The 20,522-nt window shown below is 41.1% G+C and overlaps 1 long non-coding RNA gene across 1 annotated transcript; it reads right to left on the reverse strand.

Annotated features, from left to right (window-relative positions):
* Window positions 1-1,511: 1,511 nt before the first annotated feature.
* Window positions 1,512-10,552, reverse strand: LOC113018012 (uncharacterized). Its single transcript, XR_003271656.1, has 3 exons — window positions 10,470-10,552; window positions 6,568-6,654; window positions 1,512-1,829 (listed from the first exon to the last, which is right to left on the reverse strand). It is a non-coding gene; the product is annotated as an uncharacterized LOC113018012 (long non-coding RNA).
* Between the last annotated feature and the right edge of the window lie 9,970 nt (window positions 10,553-20,522).

Consider the following 20,522-nt stretch of genomic DNA (forward strand, 5'->3'; position numbering starts at 1 on the left):
ATGACACTTCCACAGCACACTTAAAACAGTGAGGATTTGCACTTCCTGATAAGATGACATTGTTTTATTTTAATTAACTGTGGATAAAAACTATTTTCACTTAAGTATGTTTTCATGATGGGATTAAATAAACACTGTGAGCATCAGAGCGTTTGGGCTTTGTGACCAGGTTAAATGTAACACTGATCTGAGAAGTTTATTACTACTACTACTATTGTTATTATAATTATTGTTATGATTATGAATCAATAATTTGGGGTCATGGAATCTATTTAATTCTATTTTTCTTTCCTGTAATTCAGTAATTAATCTGTACTAAATAAAAGAGGGATTTTCTGTTTGGTATTGAGGCAAAGTCACTGGTTAAACCTCGTGCCGTCTGTCTTTTTATGTGTTTGTGGTGCTGCTCTCATTTTATTTCCTGTTGCTGTTTCAGGTCTCTGACTGTGTGCTGCTTTAAACTGAGTGCTAACAAATGAAATGAGGTCACTTGTTTTTAGGATTTTACGGACTGTTACTTTGGCTTTTGTCCAAATGTATTTACTGTGAAGTCATCCTGAGATGCTTTCAGGTCAGAAGAGAAATGAAACCTCTCCAGTTAGTGGCATTAATGTCATTTAAAATGTATAAATATAAATTTAAAGGCTGCCCCGCTGTGTGACCTAGTTTTAACAGTAGATGACAATAGACAATCAGCACGGCCACTTCAAGCTTCAGTGACAGGTTTAAGAGGAGGGGCTCTGTGCTGGGTCAGGAAATGTGCTTCATTATAATGTGCTCTCATTATACTTCATAAAAGTATGAAGTCTGAGTCACATGTTCATGAATTATTAGTTTATTATTAGTTTATCAGACAAAAACTAAAGTCTTTTGTTTTCATTTCAAAGTATAGAGACAGATACTATGAATGTTTCCCAGGGGGAGTAGCAATATTACTACTACTACTACTAATAATAATAATAATAGTAATAATAATAATAATAATAATAATAATAATAATAATAGTAATAATTGATAACAATAACAATAAACAGTCAATTAATGATTTTCTACTAGCAGCACTGTGTTTGTTCTCGTCTATATCATTTGATGAAAAACTGTTGTAATGTAATACAATGAAAAACTGTCTATGGTTATACACCGATGTTCAAGTTAACTCCTTTTCAAACTGACTGTACTGACTGCAGCACTGAGTGTTTCGGTTAGCCACAACCAAATCGGAACTGTTCACATTTGTCACTTGACAACTCAATGAAACCCACAGAACCACGTGAGAAACACACAAGAGAACAAAAGTTTAATAAGAAATCAGATCGCTGCCATGAGAACACGAGCTGGATCCAACAAACAAGAATGGAAATAACAGTAAAGTTACTGACAACATAAGATATATTAAAATATTTATATTAATATCGCTGATGTTGAAGTTTGCATGTTCTCCTTGCGTTTGTGTGGGTCTCTGCAGGTACTTTGGCTTCCTCCCACAGCCCAACAACATGCAGTTAGTGGGGTTAAGTTAGTTGATGAGTCTAAATTCTCTCTCTGTGTTAGCCCTGCAAGAACGGGGACCTGCTGAAGGTGTACCCTGAGTCTTGTCCTACGGCAGCTGGGATAGGCTCCAGTCCCACTGCAACCCTGAATTTGTAAGTGGAGGAGGATGTAATAAGTGAAATAAAAGACACAAAACATCAAAAAGAAATCTTTTCAACATATGGATGTGTCTGTGGAGGTGCTGGGGGACCAGTTAGAGACCAGCAGCTGGACATCAATGGTTGGACTGGTGGACTACTTCAGTGAAGAGTAGACGACATCTGGCTCTGGTTTACAGTCTGAACACAAACACACACAGTTATTAAAAACAAACAAACAAAACAACAGGAAACATGATTAGCCTACAAGCTTTGTAGTTCAATCAAGCCCTCCAGTCTCCACCTCTCTGCATCACACACAGTCCCAGTTCAGACTTCAAAGGGAACCAGCTCAGACACAGCCAGCTTCTTCTTTCTCACTCCACCCTAAGATTAACAGGCTGAGCAGATCACAAACAGCAGCACTAAAAAAAGAAAATGAAAAAACAAGTCTTCGCCGCCATTTTATGCGCTACCCAGAGTCAAGGATTTTCTTTTTGACCAGCCAATTAAAGTGAATTATACTTATCTATTCTTATCATTGCATTAGCTTAATCTAAGCATTCGGTTAGATGAAGTGACAGGTTGCATAAACCGCAGCAGATGTTTAGAGCTCTCTTCTCAAAGCATCTGTACTGTAAAACAACAAATGACCAGAAAGAGCTGGGGGGTATTTTTGTGAAAAGGAAGGTGGGCGACCACAAAGCTGCCATCTTCTTTCAATGCAGACTGATGCACTTCACCACAAAGCACAAAGCAAGCAGGTTCTCACTGCATGAACACTGCTATTGGCTAAACCAGAGCGCACAGCAGAGACAATTCTCACCAGCTTCAGACTAACTGGGGTAAACAGGAAGTAGCTACTGTGGTTTTACATGCAGAACTTTAAAAATGTTCACAAAAAAAGGTTGATTCATTCTATTAAAGGACAGTTTCAGAGGCTCGGTGCACTCAGTTAAGGATCTCTAGACTTTTCCGTTCATGTCTTCATACGTCTCATAGTGACAGCTCCAGGATTATAGTGAAAAAACCTTTGAAACTCGTCATCATTTCCTCATCATCATCCAAATCACCAAATGTTAGCATACTGAGAAGATGGTGAACATGATGAACGTTAAACCTACTGCTAACCTTCTAACGCTAGTAGTTAGCTTCAAGCAAAGTCCCATTTCCTGGGTATTTAAACTGACCTAATACAGGAGGAACTGACTGAAACCAGTGCTGCCAGATTTAATTTCCCAGATTAAATCATCTTTGATAATGGTCCAATGTCAACTAAACACTCCGTGAATGCAGAACATCATACCAGCAGTCAGACTTGGTGATGCTAGTGTGGCGGTCTGGGACTGCTTTGCTGCTTAATTGGTGGAACAATGAATTATCCTCTATCAGAACATTTTGCAGGAGAAAACCATCAGTTGATGTCCTGAAGCTCGAGCACACTTGGATTGTGGAGCATGACAATGATTCAAACTCGCAGCAGCAATTCCATCTCTCAATAGACAAAATAAAGAAAGATATTATGGGGTGGCATAGTCATAATTTATTTTAATTATATTTAGGATGCTTTGGCATAATGTTAGAGACCATACATACTGGTAAACCCTGCAGTGTGGCAGAAATTAAAAATATATATTCAGCATTTTTTCACAGGGCCAGTTAGGCTTGGATGGCTTTTTTCCTGTATAATAAATGAACTCATGATTTTAAAAATGTTTGGTTTTTAGCCTTTTATCAGTATTGGTTTCATTTAAATGAGTATGGTAGAACTGTGTAGTGTTTTGCAAATAAGCAAACAGCTTTAAACTCAGTGCAGCTCATCAGTCTCATGGTCTGTATCAGAAAAATGTTAAACTCAATCTTCCCAATCAAATAACATTTAATGATCATAATCAGCAAGATGAATGTATGTGGTCAACCTGTCAAGATGTCAAAAGCATTAACTTTATCAAAGATAATTTCAGAATTTAAGTGTACAATATGGGTGGTGATTTGCAATGAAGGGGGAAATTATACAGTGAGGAGTTTTTATAAGTAACTTTTAATGAGTAATCCTCCATTTTTCTTTATGACTACACAATCTAATTAAACATAATTGTAAAATGTCAAAAAAAACCAAAACCCAAACAATTCTCTGTTAGTGAGATCAAATGTTCAAATTACTGTGACTGAAAGCAGACATGTTAGCCGCAACCAAACCAGAACAAGTCAAATTTTGCATCTGACATTTTGGTGAATTCCACCACGTGATCACGTAACCACGTGAGAAACACACATAAAACAAACGTATATTTGTTGTGCAAAGAAACAAAATCACTGCTGAGGAAACATGAGTCAACAGGCATAAATACAAAGAAGAGTGATGTTACTGGGAACATAAACACAGAGGTGGGACCAAGTCATTGTTTTGCAAGTCTCAAGTAAGTCTCAAGTCTTTATCCTCAAGTCACAAGTCAAGTCTCAAGTAATGTCAGGCAAGTCAGAGTCGAGTCTCAAGTCACTGGTGTGAAAGTCCGAGTAAAGTCACAAGTCTGAAATTTTGAATTTCAAGTCCTTTCAAGTCTTTAAAAAAAACGAAAAAATAATGTTGCAGTTATGCTAAATGTAAATATTAGACCATGTAATTTTTAAATCTGTGTTTTTCTCAACACATGACAAAATAGTGAACTTAGAAATTATACACAAATTGTGAAATTGCACCTCTTTAAAATGCAGCTCAATTAAACCTAGCTCCAAGAATAATTTTCACCGACAGTTCTGAGATAAGCTGCATGTTATTCTTGGATGTAGGACCGGCTTTAAAATCGCATGACAAAAATATCATACATATTAAAAAAAACTGCATCACCAACGTAGCCTGGACAACATTTGCTAGTTAGATGAAGTCAGCTATCTCATCGTAGCATATTTATATGCATATTTATAATCATACGGTTCTTGGAGTGAGTGCATACACTCATGAAGTTTAGTAACTTCAGGTCACTGCAACAAGCCCAGGTACAGTTTACCGACGGATGGGTGCAGGACCTTGAAATGCACCGTGTAGAACGAAAGACCATCGTACGTATCATAAGTTTACCAGTCTCACAAATTGTCTTCATAAATACACATTCCTTAACCGTTTATTAATAGGACCTTTGAGCTCAACGGTAATTAATTAGTAGTGGAAATAATTTCTGGTACGCGTTACAGAAATGTAGCAGTGACAATAATACTGTATGCTGTAATCGTACTGGGCAATTAGTGATACAAAAAACAACTGTTTTACCCTGTGAATAAAAGTATATGTTTTTGTCAGTGTACCATGGTAATAACAGAAGCGAAACACAATATTGTGTCAGGACAATTCACTATTTAAAAACACTGACCTTCGTGTAAATGCTTGGAGCAGACTAACCTGTGAGCTGGAGGGTTCTGGGACGTTATATTTGATCTTTGAATGGCTGCAATCCAGGCCATCCGTCGCCTCTTTGTTACTTCGGAAACATGGCTCGAACAATTTCTCTTAAACGTCGTAATCCGATAACAACCGATTTCTTTACCCGTCGGCTTCCCGTGGCTGTCATGTGACCGGCTATTGCAGTTAATAATACAACAGCTTCTTGCCATTTTTTGTGTTTCTTTTTATCGCTGTGTGACTGATTTCAATTAAAAGCCTGCATGCGCTAGTACCACTTGCCACGAGTTCCCAGAATCCTTTGTGGTTCTACCCCAGAATGACATCACATTTTCAATCTCTATATGCATGTTACATTTTATATTTGGGGTGAAATATCAAGTCTTTTCAAGTAAACCGGTTCAAGTCCAATTCAAGTCCCAGGTCATTGGTGTAAAAGTCTAAGTCAAGTCACAAGTCTTACAACATTTTTTCAAGTCAAGTCTAAAGTCATAAAATTAATGACTCGAGTCTGACTCGAGTCCAAGTCATGTGACTCGAGTCCACACCTCTGCATAAACACATTTCCACAGTATGTCCCTGCTCTTAAAGCCAGATTAATCAGGGATTGGACTGGCAGGACCTCTGGCCCTGATGTGAGTGATAGACCCAGCAGAGGGCAGGTCCACATGTTTCGTTCAGACTATGTGTTACTGGGCCCTATGGGTTAAGCTCCAGTTCCCCCATGAGCACCTTTCTCCTTGGCTGCTTCCAGAGTAGGATTGAACCCAAGGGGTGTTTTGTTGTTGGACCACAGTCTCTCCACTCAGGTAAAAGAGGACCAGAGCTGTCAAGTGATCACTACCTGATGCTAAGTTGGACCAGGTAGTGGGGAGGATGCTGGACAAACCAGGCACACCCAAATCTCTGGTAAGTATTGGTTGTGTCTGACAGATGGCCCAATTCACGAGATCTTTAATTCCTCGTGAATTCCAACTGGAATCTGTCATGGCTGCACTTCACCACTGATTCTGTTCCTAACATTTATGGATACAATTTCTGGGTGAAGCTAAGAGGTGGAGTGTTTCTGCTTTGGTGGCCTTGGTATGACCTTTCTATTATGATGTGGTTCTTCTGGCCTCATCTGTTGGTAACCTCCAGTGTGCATTAGAGGGATTTGCAGCTCAGTATGAAGTAGCTGTGTTGAGAATCAGCAACTCCAAATTTGACACGAGCACCTTAATTGTCTTCTGTGGTCTTTCAGGTCTTTTGGTGCTGTTGGGCTGGTCGATGCAGTCCTTCTTTTTAAAAGTACACTGGACTGTTGATCAGGCCATTTGGTCATAATAGTATTTTTTTGTTTGTATTTTTATGTTATGTCCATGATAGTCTTACATTAGTTTTTTTAGACCATGATGAGCATTGCTGTCTTTAGAGTTCAAATTCAGACTGAATTCACTTTGAAGCGACTTTAGATCTTTTATCATCTTAATTTATTGCCTTAAATTGTATAAATGAATAGCATTGTATAAGTACAAGTTCAAAGATGCAGAGCAGCTTTACCTTTTTTCCTCTTTGGTCTGAAGGCTATTTGTCCGTAATTGATGTCTTCTGTTCTCACTCCTGAGTACACTGCAGCAGGATCGCTCTCTGCAGAGTAAAGTACATATACATTTCTGTAAGTAGAGCAGCTGCAATAGTACTGTTATATTATTGCAGCATACTGTATGCTTTACCACTTCTGATTACCACAATTTGTTATTTGTGTATTACTCAAAGTGTACTGACACACTGAGGTTGTACATAAATGCCACTGGCACTGTTCAGACTCTGCCAGTTCATCACAGATGGTCCTGCGCTGGGTTATTGAGTATCTATGTGTATCAAATAATGCTAAAACATTTTATAATATATTATATTATACTATAATGTAATTATTTTGTAGTGTGCTATGGTTGATCGACCCTGCCTGATATGAACATGTTCTGCTCTTCTAAACATGATCACTAAAAAAAACAACAACAAAAAAACAAGCCTCTGTCTAATTTTAGATACAACACAGAGCTGAGGGATTATTTATTTTAGAAGTGTCAGTTAAATTTAATAACTGCAACAATTTTTCACAGTTATCTCATCTGAATACCTCTGCAAGGCAACACAGAATGACCACATTGAACTGGGTGGGTGTTTTGTGAAAAAGGAAGGTCAAATACCACAATGATATTATTTTCTTTTTTTTTTAGCACAGACTGATGCAAGTCACCTCACCACAAGGCAGAGAAGCAACAGCTTCTCACCTATCACTATTATTAGCCAAACCAGAACACACAGCAATGAGAATTTTATGAGCTTCACACCAGCTAAAGTCAATAACAGGAAGAAGCTGCTGTGGTTTTAAATGTAGGACTAGGTTAGAAAATAATTATTTGCTTTAATGGAGAGTTTGAATGTCTCATAGTTACAGTAACGTAACGTAATGTGGCTCCAGAATCCAAAAAACACAAGTGCCTGAGTTGAAGGAGTCACACTCTACCTGAGTAAAGAGAGTCAACTGAGACCAAACATGACACTAAGAATAATGAGTTACATGTGCTATGCTCATTCATCACATGCACTGTCGTCAGTTTTGACTCACACACTGTCCTGGTGCCACAGCAAAGATCTAATTTTCATTATTTTATGTTTGTTTTGGAAACCATAATTCAGCTGTTTTAGAAAAAAAGATGTAAGATTTTGACGTAAGGTTTGGGTAAGGTAAGGTTACCCATAAAAACTGAAAAATAATTTCAGTATTATGTAAAAGGACTTTGTTTCAGGGAACACAAAACGGATTAACAATTAAAAGCTGTTCTGCAGCAATGGAGGTTGATCAAGCCTTGAAAGCTGGTGCTACTAATTCCTACTAGAGATGGCACGATACCACTTTTTATGTCCGATACCGATATCATAAATTTGGATATCTGCCTGAATCCGATATAGTGTTTTTTAATCAACAAAATTGTTTTTTAAATATCTTGCTGCATTTTGTATAAGTTCATACTCAAGTTTAAAACAACAACTACACTAAAGCTATTCTGCTATACCTGTATGCAAAAAAAAAATATTTCATAGTTCAGCAATACTGATCAATCTAATAAACTTAAACCTACACCATCCTCCCTATTCTGGTATTTTAAAGAGTACTTAGCATAAATATTAAGCAACCTAACTAATAGGGTTCCAACTCCCAGCAATAACAAAAATAAAGAAATAAAAAATAGGGAACCACCCCTCACGCTCCACCTCATGATGCCTAATCGACGTAATCAACCTTAATTTGATGCAGTGTGAAAAAAATGCACAGAAATCAATTATTTTTCAAGAAATATTAAATAGATTCAACATCTTTCTTCAACAAAATTGCAGACTGCACAGATGGTACCTTCCCAAAGTAAAAAGTACTATAGCTTACTAGGGTATATATATTAGACTTAATAGTTACTATATACAGTAATGGACTTCAATTCATTTTACATCAGATTAAAACTTTGGGTGTCAGATAATTATTTATTAAAAGCTCGACATTTTAAATGAGAATAAGAAAGAAAAGTATGTCTTTGTGCCCCCTTTTCCCTGTTAATGCCCTATCGGCCCCCCTGGCTAAACTTTGCTAGATCCGCCCCTGCACAGTTACCAGCCGTCAGCTGCGTAGAAAAAGATCCTGGTGTAGAAAGTAATATTAAATACATTCTAACAACAGCTTATCAAGCTTCAACGTGCTGCTGTTGTTCAGCCACTGGTTTCCTCTTTCTGGTGCGAAGTGGGCCAAAAACTAACAAAAGAGACAGACTCGCGACAGAAAAGCCGATCAGCTGATCATTAAGCAGTTTCATGATTGAAGTAGCAGCAAGAAGAGGCAGTCGTTTGTTAAGCTTAACGCAGGAATGCTTTACAAACATTCAGAGATGGACTTACACACTTGCTTTACTTCTCTCGGGGATAACTTTGTCGGAGATGAAATGCCAGGTTGCTAGCGAAGCTCCACATGCTATCCAGACCACTGACAGGTCCCACATGCCACAGCCGCTCTATCACGTGATGCATGCTGCTCCGACGTGCTAACGTTCTGAGGCGAGTTACGGCGTGTTGCAAGTTTTGTGAGGTGCTTTCCTGATATTTAATGGATCGGATTACATTTTTTATTTTTCTCCGATATCCGATCCAGTAATTTAGGTCAGTATCGGACCGATACGATACGTAATATCGGATCGGTCCATCTCTAATTCCTACATTGGATTTCTCAGGATGACCCCTCTATTTAGCCTTTCCAGGAGTCATGCGGTACATGGGACACTGGGTAGGATTCTAGACGCACCGAGCACACAGAGATGAGCTGGGAGGAAGACAGCCTAAACACCTAAACAGCATCCTTTGTTGATCTCAGGGGGCCTCTGTCAGCTGGGGGAACCTAACGGTGTCAACAACAAGGTTATTGGGAACCAGGAGTAAGTAATTGTGTTTTTATGTTTGTGCTCCAACATAAAAGAAGTGCTGGAACAGATTATGGTACCATACATGCATCAGCTGAACAGTATTGTGCTGCAGAAAGTAGTGTGTTGCTACGAAAATGGCAAGAAAAAGCAAATAACAACAGAAGTGAGACAGACCATCATACACTCTGGTATGTGTCTAGTTGGTCAGTGGTTCATCCTACAACAAGATAATGACCCAACACATTAGTGCAAGCTATGCCTGAACTACCTCAGGAAAAAGAAGAAGATGGTAGGCTTGAAAACATGGAGTGGCCAGCACAGTCTCCAGACTGAAACCCATTCAAGCTGTTTTGGGATGAACTGGACAGAAGAGTGAAAGCAACGCAACCTAAAAGTGCCACATTAATGGGAACTTCTGCAACATATATGGGAAGAACTTTCTCAAGAATATTTGATTTCTATTGTAGAGAGAATGACATGCGTGTGCCCAGCTGTTATATCTGCGAAAGGCGGCTACTTTGATGAGTCAGAGGTTTAGAATATAAATTCTATAATTTCTTGTTTAATTCCAGTTGTCTTTTTGTACAATGCTTTCATTTCATTTTAGAGTGCAATGAGACATTAACGTGGAGAATTTTCAATAAATCTGGAAAAACTGGATTGTTCTTTTGACCTGTAGTGTATATACATGGCAAAACTAACTGTGTGTGTGTGTGCGCACGTAATTTCAGTTCCTTGTGCTGACAGGAAATTTGGCTAGTGAAATATAACTTCCAGGATCCTGGTGTAAGAATGGTTGGAGAGATTCTGACTTTCTACAGCAGCCAATACGAAAACAAGTAAAACTTTCCAAATGTTTTCATAGGTGTTAATCAATATGTGAGCAGACTAGGATGGTGGATATTATGAACATTACACAAAGCTTGTAGCATTCTGAGTTTACAATTTAGAGATTGAACTGGCTATGATGGAGAAAATGAAGATCAGCTGTACCTGACTTTTTTTTCTTGTCTTTGATGATGATTTGCCCATAAGTGACGTATTCTGTTCTCACTGCTGGAGAGACTGCAGCTGGATCACTCTCTGCACAATGAAACACACAGAGAATGTCAGTGCAGGCAGTACAAGTGATAGCAGAGCTGATTGAAACTGCTGCTCTAGCAGAACTCTTTATGCACACACACAAAAATACAAACAACAGCAACAACAAAACAGTTACAACACTGCAAAAGTCTCGAATCACCCGTCATTTTTTCATATTTTACTTCCGATGAGTCAGACTTTCATGTAATGTTTTCAAATGCTCTTGAACAATGTTTCTCCAGACTTTTTTTAAGGTCTTTCAACGTTTTTCTTTGGACAATGGCTGCTATTTTTACACATCCTTTTCAATCCACTCAACGTAGCTGACCATTTCCAGAATATATATTTTTTAATTCAAGTATGAAAAGACACCTAACTGCATAACTCAAATGATGAACTAGTGTTGTGTGGTTCTTCAGTTGATGGTTGCCAAGAAACAATTCTTAAGGAAGCGGAGCAAGAGCTAAAGGCTGAGGTATGTCACGTTACACAAGCAAATCATCATCAGTATGTATGTAGGACGTCAGGAGAGAAGTACAAAAGATTGTCCACAGCCATCTGTAGCTCATGGTGGGGACTCTTTCATTGTCCAGGCTGCATTTTAACCTTGTTTGAGATCTTGTTCACACTGATGGAAATATGAACACAGAAAAGTACCATCAGATTTTGATCTACATTCATTTCATTCATTTACCTCATACTGGTGTTCTACAGTGGCTTGCAAAAGTATTCCCCCTTGAACTTTTCCACATTTTGTCACATTACAGCCACAAACATGAATCAATTTTATTGGAATTCCACGTGAAAGACCAACACAAAGTGGTGTACACGTGAGAAGTGGAATGAAAATCATACATGATTCCAAGCATTTTTTACAAATAAATAACTGAAAAGTGGGGTGTGCGTAATTATTCAGCCTCACGTGTGCATCACTTTGTGTTGGTCTTTCACGTGGAATTCCAATAAAATTGATTCATGTTTGTGGCTGTAATGTGACAAAATGTGGAAAAGTTCAAGGGGGAATACTTTTGCAAGCCACTGTATATAGGAAATATGTCAAAAAACTTTATGGTCCTTCCTCTTTTTATAACATCTGTGGTAAAATTGTTGCAGGTTGCATAGTTTGTGTTTTTTTTCTCTCTCTTTTCTAAATGAGAAACAGGAAGCTGGATGACTCGTAGCTGTTAGCTTTTGTAAACCACAGATCACACACAACATAGTCCAACATTCAAAGAACAACATTCATGAAGCACAGTGGGAGAGTGTATAGAAAGATGATTACATCTGAGTGAGTTGGTTAAGCTGTTTGAACAAAATGAACATAATTTTTTTTTTTCATTATGGGAAAGTTTAACTATAATAATACATTCTTGAAAAAAACACAACTGTGATTTCAGGGTTTTTGTTTTAGTGTTACAACTATCTAATTACAAATAAGTGTTTACTAATCATCCTTCACATGCTCCATAATATCCTCAAATAAAGATATTACCAGACTAAACCAAATCTTACACTCCTGAAGAGGTGAAGGTCAAAACAAAGTCCACATGATCCAAACTACACTCATAAAGCATGTTGTCATAGGCTTTCAATTTCATATATACCCTTACTCTTACATTGCTATGTAGGATGTTACCCAATTTTAAAAATGTACACGACAAACAAATATTACCACTCAGCAACCATCTGTATAACTCAGCATCTTACAACATAGATTAATTAATCAATTAATTAATTAAATAAAATTTTAACTCTCCAAGAAAATAAGGTTTAAAAAGCTCCCTGCAGATTTAACTTCTACTAAATATTGCAAACTTACAAAATATTATAATGTCACTAAAAGGCTCAATCCAGAGTACTTTCTTTTTTTTTTAATCAATGCATCGGGGTCCTCCGACAAGAACACAGAACAAGCCATCCTGAGACTGAAACCTCAAATCCCAAAAACTGCAGGTCCACTAATATCCACTTGAATCTCTATAAATAAATCGGTCTAGAGAGAAGCCCATGCTAAAATATCCAGATTTTAACATGCATGGTACAAAAAATGATCTCAGTTCTTATTTTTCCCAAGCACTTCGTAGGAGGATTTTTGTTATTTATCATGGAAATATAGTTGTGTGGCTTTGTAATGCAATATCTTGTTTTCCCTTTGGACTGCTCCCTGCTAATTTCTCCCATAGAAATTCAAACTTCCACTACCCTACAATGCTAAGTGTTGCTTCTATATTGATCTTCACATTATAAAAAAATTTCCAAACTGCACTGAGTGATCTAGTTTTACAAAAAAAAAAAAACCCAACAAAAAACAAACATAAGTAGAAGACAAAAAAGTCTTACCTCTGCTTTCTTGGACTATCTCTTCTTGACAATCGGATATTCTGACGTTACTGTATGTGATGTCATCGAAAGGCTTGTCCTGTTCAGCTTAAAAGATCCAAGTTTAAAAGCAAAAAACTCAATAACAATAAATAATTGAAAAAGTGTAACTGGACTATTAATATAAAACAATATGATGCCATTATTTGAAAAAGAACACAAACTTTGAATCGATAACATGCACAAACAGAATATACACATGAAAAAAATGATAATAAATTAAATCACATTAATGTGAAAACTTATACCATTATTCACCAAAACAACACCTGAATGAAAATTCTCAGTCTCACCTTCAGTTTTTCTACAAAAACATTGTCTCACAAGCAGAACCAGTAATACCAGTAGAATCAGAAAAATGACTGATCCAACAGATGACAACACAGAGAGTGAAGGAGAGGAATCAGGCTGATATTGAGATACACAGAGTGAGGTGGATGTAGGTGGAGGTGTGGATGTAGGTGGAGGTGTGGTGGTGTGTTCCCCTAAAATAAAGCAAACACAGTCATTAAGTTGTCGTCACATTGTGAATGTTGAAAGCTGCAGAAACACAGACAGGTGAGTGTGTCACCTGTGACAGTGATCCAGCTGGATGGAGACTCTCCATGACCGCTGATGTCACACTTGTAGAGGCCTTCATCAGACCTGGAAACATGCTGGATGGTCATGTGACCTGTAGGCTGCTCCCTGATGAGGGAGCCTTCTTTATAGAAAGCAGCTGGGAGGTTGGAGGGAGTGGTCTTTGTTTTACAGAGCAGAGTGACGTCATCTCCCTCCATCACAGGGAGGACAGGACTCTGCAGGATCACTGATCCACCTCAACACAGAGACAAACTACAGCATTTCATCCATTTACACACAGCTTCATCAACACTAACTCCACACACTCAGCTTACCAGTGACTGTCAGGTTAACCATGTTACTGATGGGACCCTCTCTGGACTCACACCAGTAAACTCCACTGTCCCATGGGTACGCATAGCTGATGTCACAGGAAGAACCAGCTGGTTTTCCACACCCATCTCTTCCACACTGAGTCCTCTGTTGTTTGCTTGTGTTTCTCCTCAGAGTCCATCCAGCAGAGCTGTCGTCCTCCTCACAGCTCAGAGTCACAAATTCTCCTTTGAAGAACTGAGATCTGCTGGGACTCACAGTCAGATGAGCTGTGAGGGTTAAAATGAAAAACTGATGATCTGTTTGATGTTGTCAAGAATTATAATACTGTAAGAAATCCTTCATCTAACTAGATTTATATGTGAGCTCTATTATTAAGTATGAACCCAATCAGGTCATATCAGTGAGCATTTATCAGGTTCAAACTGTGACAGAAGAAGGTTACTGACCTTGGTTTGTTGTGCAGCTCAGCAGTGAGACCAGAACTAAAGAGAAATGACACTCAGGTTGATTTGAGGTGAACATAAAGAACAACTCCACACAAACAGCTGAGAAACACACAAACTCATCTCTCTGATATAGCTACTCATTTTCAGAACTGTAAAAGTGTGTTTAAAAAATGAAAGAAGCTGGTGGAAAATCCATTCATTCATTTTGTTAGCCACTTATTCCATCAAGGATTAGCTGAAACATGTCTCAGTTGTCATCGAGTGAGGTGCAGGGTATAAATTCAGATCACTAGTTCAAAACAGAACTAAATCAAAGAAATGAGAATTACTCACACTGAACAGATGGTGTTTTGAACTTGAATTCAGCCTGATTTGTTTTTCATGTCTTCTCCTCCATCATCAGTTATCAGGAGAGCAGACAGTCAAAGTACAAGAATTCAAACAAACACAGAGATTCTACTTACAGAGCAGACACAGCACAGATGTTTCCTTCATCGTCCTTCTCACTCATTTGAGCTTTTTTTCATTTCTGTCACTGACACCAAGTAAAGCCCGCCTTCTTCCTCTGAGCACCAGCTTTCTATTGGTTCAAACACAGAAGTGGTAGAATCACTTTTTTCTTTGTAAAAAGACATGTGATAAATTATAAAAATATATATATGTTGGGGGACTAAACTTACTAAGAGCATGACATGTAAAATAATACATATATATATATATATATATATATATATATATATATATATATATATATATATATATATATATATATATATATATATATATATGCATGTGTGTGTGTGTGTGTGTGTGTGTGTGTGTGTGTGTGTGTGTGTGTGTGTAGTCACCGCACCTAGTGCTCCGATTACCACTATTACCTTCACCCTCCATGTCTTTTCAAGCTCTTTTCTGAGCCCTTTGTACTTCTCAAGCTTCTCATGTTGCTTCTTCCTGATGTTGATATCCTTTGGTATTGCTACATCTGTCACAACAGCCGTTTTCTTCTGCTTGTCCACCACTACTATGTCCAGTTGGTTAGCCATCACCATTTTGTCCATCTGGATCTGGATATATATAGACTACTTTGTATATATTATATCTATATGTAAACATTTCAAATCACTCAATCATTATGACATGATTGATCAACAGAATGATTCACATTTTATATTTAGGCCACCTTCTCACATGTGGCCACTAGAGGGAGGTGTTTGGCTTCAAATCTCTCTCACCTGGCGGCCACTAGGAGCACTGTGAGAATCCTTTTTCTTTGGATTTAAAACCATTCTCCACACAGTCCTGAAGGACAAGCTGAAGAATGCAGGAGTGGACCATCACCTCACTACATGGATATTAGACTACCTCACTGACTGACCACAGTATGTGGCTGTGTGTCGGACAGGGTCCTCTGCAGTACGGGGGCTCCACAGGGAACAGTTCTGGCTCTGTTCTTCTTTACCATCTGCACTGCAGACTTCTCCCACTACTCCACCCAGTGCTTCCTGCAAAAATTTTCTGCAGACTCTGCAACAGTCGGCTTCATCACTGATGGGGATAACAATGAGTACAGAAAACTGACCCAAGACTTTGTGGACTGGTGCCAGCAGAACTACCTCCAGATCAACACTAGAATTAGATTTCTGGTAGATTTCTGCAGGCACAAACATCCTCCACTGCAACCACTAAACATTCAAGGTATGGACATTGAACCCTACAGCTACCATGTCCAGACACGACTCTCTAAACTGTTTTTACTGCAGCCCAGCTCTGTCATATGCCACGAAGGGCCCCAAACGCGCAGCTCACTGGAAACAGGAAGTAGTAGGAGAGGCTGCTGGCCCAGTCAGGTCCCAATTTGTAGCTGGCCTCATTCCCTCTTCCACCAATGGTCAGCCTCCACCTGGAAACTTACATAACAGACATCACAGAGTACAAACAATGCCTCCGCATGGTGTGGTGAGTAACAGCACCACACGGCAACAATGACCTGGGTCATAACACTGTGGACAGCTACAGGTACCTTCAACTGCACTGGACTCATAATTCTGAAGCCCTCTACAGAAAAGGGCAGAGCAGGCTGTACCTGCTGCGGAGATTCAGGTCTTTTGGAGGGAAGGACCCACTCCGGAAGACCTTCTATTACTCTGTGGTGGCCTCAGCCATCTTTTAGGGTGTGGTCTGCTGGGTCGGCAGTATTTCTGCCAGGGACAGGAAGAGACTGAACAGGCTGATCGGAGGGCCAGCTAGCTCTAGGATGCCCTCTGGACTCAGTGGAGGTGGTGAGTGACAGGAGAATGGTGGCCAAGCTATCATCCCTGTTGGATAACATCTCCCACCCAATGCAGGAGACTCTGACAGCACTGGGCAGCTCCTTCAGTGGCAGGCTGCGGTACCCAGGACGTGGGACAGAGAGATTTTGCAGGTCTTTCCTTCCAACTGCTGTCAGACTCTACAACATGGTCTCTGCAGAGGACCATACACGTGCAGACAGACACACGTCCCATACACAGTTCTACCTGTCTCCATGATGTGCAGAATACTAAGTGCATAATTTCCCTAAGTAACAAAGTATATTTGTACAGTATTTTATTGTATTTGTATAGTACTTATTCTATTGTATTTAGTATTCTTTCTATTTTTGTATAGTATGTTATTCTGTTTATCTTGTTGTATTCTATTGTTTTTCTCTTTTTTCTCTTATTTCTAGTATCAGCTGATGTTTGCTGGAGCCACAGCTGTAAAAGCTGCTGGTCATGATAATGGTTTGGATATGTGGTGAGAGGGAAACATTAAGATGAAACCAGGAGATGTCCTTGCTGAATCATCAGAGCTGAACAGGTGATGGAGAAACAGGTTTACCTTTTAGGTCACATGAATGAGTTGAAGGGACGTTACGAACTGTTTATGAGAGACAAATAACACCAGGATCCTTTTTTACACTGACAGCTGGTAACTGTGCAGGGGCGGTTCTAGCAAAGTTTTGCCAGGGGGGCCAGCGGGGCACAAAGAAATACGTTCTTATTCTCATTTAAAATGTCTAGCTTTTATTAAATAATTATCTGAAGCTTACAACCAAAGTTTTTATCTGACGTAAAATGTATAGAAATCATACATATACCAACAAGACAGTGTACATCACTGTCACAACAGTGTCTGTTTTCATTCAAAGGCTTTATGGCTTTTCCTATAATACCTGGGGGGCCGGTCTCTAGTCAAAATGCCTGGGCCGATTTTTTGTCCCAGTCCAGCCCTGTTGTCAGGTCAGGCTGTGCTTTTTGAGCCTTCTGAGTCCGGGTGGCCAGTTGGGTTGCTGGCCTCTCCATGTTTGGTCCAGGTGGATAAGGGCGTTGCCTCCATCCCAGTCACCAATGTGGGGACAGCTGAAGCTGTCCTCCACCCACGGACCCATTTAGAAGTGATAAGCCAAGCTACTGTTGTTAGCCTCCCTGCTGGTGTTAGCAAGGAACACTCTTTTCCCATCACAGTTTCCTCCCATACAACCAGCAGCCCTGCTCAAGACATGGTGGATGCGATTGACCAGTTTGCTCTCACTGAGTCAGAGCAACATGAGGTATGGTTACTTTTGCAGAAGTACCGCTCTGTTTTCTCCTGTCATGAGGGAGATTTGGGCTGCACAAGCCTCATCTCGCACGACATACCTCTGCTTGATGACGTACCCGTCCGGCAGAGGTACAGGCGAATTCCTCCTTCTGATTATGAGGCTGTCAGGGCCCATATCAATCAGCTATTGGAGGCCCAGGTAATTAGGGAGAGTAGCAGTCCTTATGCCTCTCCCATGGCATTAGTCCGCAAGAAGGATGGAAGCCTCCGTGTTTTCGTTGACTACCGTTTGCTGAATAGCAAAACAAGGAAGCACACCTTCCCCTTACCTCGCATCGAGGAAAGTCTGGATGCCCTTGCTGGTGCACGCTGGTTTTCTACCATCGATCTGGCCAGCGGGTACAACCAGGTGCCAGTTTCTGAGCAGGATAAGCCCAAGACCGCTTTTTGCACGCCGTTTGGCCTGTTCGAGTGGAATCGTATGCCGTTCAGGCTGTGCAATGCTCCTGGTACCTTCCAGCACCTAATGCAGAGGATGTTCGGGGATCAGCGGTGCCAGTCGCTACTGCTGTACCTAGACGACACCATTGTGTTCTCCTCGTCTGTCTCTCAGCACCTGCAATGGCTAGAGATGGTGATGGCAAGGCTGCAGCAAGAGGGGCTCAAGGCTAAGCTAGAAAAGTTTGCCTTTTTCCAGCAGAAGGTTAACTACTTGGGCCATGTAATCTCTTGCAAGGGTGTCTCCACCGATCCTGCCAAGGTCGATGCAGTAGCCAAATGGCAGTGTCCTCGTTCCGTGTCAGAGTTGAGATCTTTTTTGGGTTTCGCCAGCTATTACCGGTGCTTTGTGGAGGGGTTTGCCATGTTGGCGGCTCCCCTGCATCAAGTGGTGGCTAAATTGGCTGGCACCACGACAAAGAAGGGCTCGGGACAGAGTTTGAGTGCTGTTTGGACACCTCAGTGTGAGGAGAACTTTGAGGACGTGAAAGCAAAGCTTGTGTCTGCCCCTGTGTTGGCGTATGCTGACTTTACGCGCCCATTTATCTTGGAGATTGTCGCCAGCCACAGTGGTTTGGGTGCAGTTCTCTCACCAGATGCAGAAGGTGTTGTTAGGCCAGTGGCTTATGCTAGTCGAGGTCTTCGGCCCCATGAGCGCAACATGGACAATTACAGCTCCATGAATCTGGAGTTTCTTGCACTCAAGTGGGCCATGGCCGAGAAGTTCCAGGAGTACCTTCTGGGGCAGAAGTGTGTGGTTTACACTGACAACAATCCACTCAGTTACCTCTCTTCAGCTAAGCTGGGTGCCACTGAGCAGAGGTGGGCATCCCAGCTGGCGGCATTCGATTTTGAGATTAAGTATCGCTCAGGCCGCAGTAATAGGAATGCTGATGGTCTCTCCCGACAGTATGAGACAAGCTCCAGCCTGGCCGAGGGCGTGTTGCCTGGGACTCCTGTCCCGATTTCGCTTCAGCAGGCTCCGTGTCCAGCAGTTCTGCCCGTCGTTACTCAGTTTGAGATTGGGGCCTTTCCGTCTCATTCTCCGGGGGATATCCGTGCTTTGCACGAGGCTGACCCCCTCCTGAAAGGTTACTTGGTATACTGCAGGAGGCAGTCCCCGCCCTCTCTGGGGGAAAGGAGTCAGATCCCCAAACCAGTCATGGATCTGCTGCGTCAGTGGGATCGTCCGGTGGAGAAGGATGGCATCCTCTATCACCGTATTTTGCGTCCGGGTGGAGGTGAGGAAGCCCTTCAACTTGTTCTTCCAGAGGATCTGAAGCCCGAGACCTTGAGGCAGGTGCATCAGGACCATGGGCACCAAGGTATTGAGCGTACCACTGAATTGGTCAGGCAGTGTTGCTATTGGCCCGGGATGTCCTCTGACATCAAGCAATGGGTTCAGCGTTGTGAACGCTGTCAGGTCACAAAGGACTCAGAGTTGGGGTCTCATAGTTATATGGGTCACCTGTTGGCGTCTAGGCCAAATGAAATCCTGGCCATAGACTTCACGGTGTTGGAACCTTCCCGTAGTGGAATTGAAAACGTCTTGGTTATGACTGACGTTTTTAGCAAATACACGGTTGCAGTCCCTACCCGGGACCAGCGGGCCTCTACTGTGGCTCAGGCCACAAGTTTGGTGTTCCTAGCTGCCTCCACTCTGACCAGGGTAGAAACTTTGAGAGTTTGGTGATGCAACAGCTATGCGAGTTGTATCGGGTAGCCAAGTCCCGTACAACTCCTTACCATGGTAATGGGCAGTGCGAACGGTTTAACCGAACCCTCCACAACCTCCTACGGACCCTGCCATCATCTCGGAAACGTGACTGGGCTGCGTGCTTACCACACGTGCTCTTTTGCTATAATAGCACATCCCATCAGGCCACTGGAGAGTCGCCGTTTTTTCCTGATGTTCGGCAGGGATCCTAGGCTGCCTATTGATTTCCTTCTAGGCCGGGTTCAGGACCCAGTGCCTGGAGAGGTTCAGGACTGGGTGGCCGAGCATCAGGCCAGGTTAATGGTGGCTTTTGAGGGAGCTCGGGCGCGGTTGTCGCTGACCGCTGACCGTCGCAAGGAGCGGCATGACCAGAGAGTCCACCCTGTGCCTTTAGAGGTCGGTCAGCTGGTGTATCTTCAAGATCACAGCGCCCAGGGCCGGCACAAGATCCAGGACCTATGGAGC

Source organism: Astatotilapia calliptera, unplaced genomic scaffold (assembly GCF_900246225.1).
Source record: "Astatotilapia calliptera unplaced genomic scaffold, fAstCal1.2 U_scaffold_31, whole genome shotgun sequence".
Classification (NCBI taxonomy): domain Eukaryota; kingdom Metazoa; phylum Chordata; class Actinopteri; order Cichliformes; family Cichlidae; genus Astatotilapia; species Astatotilapia calliptera.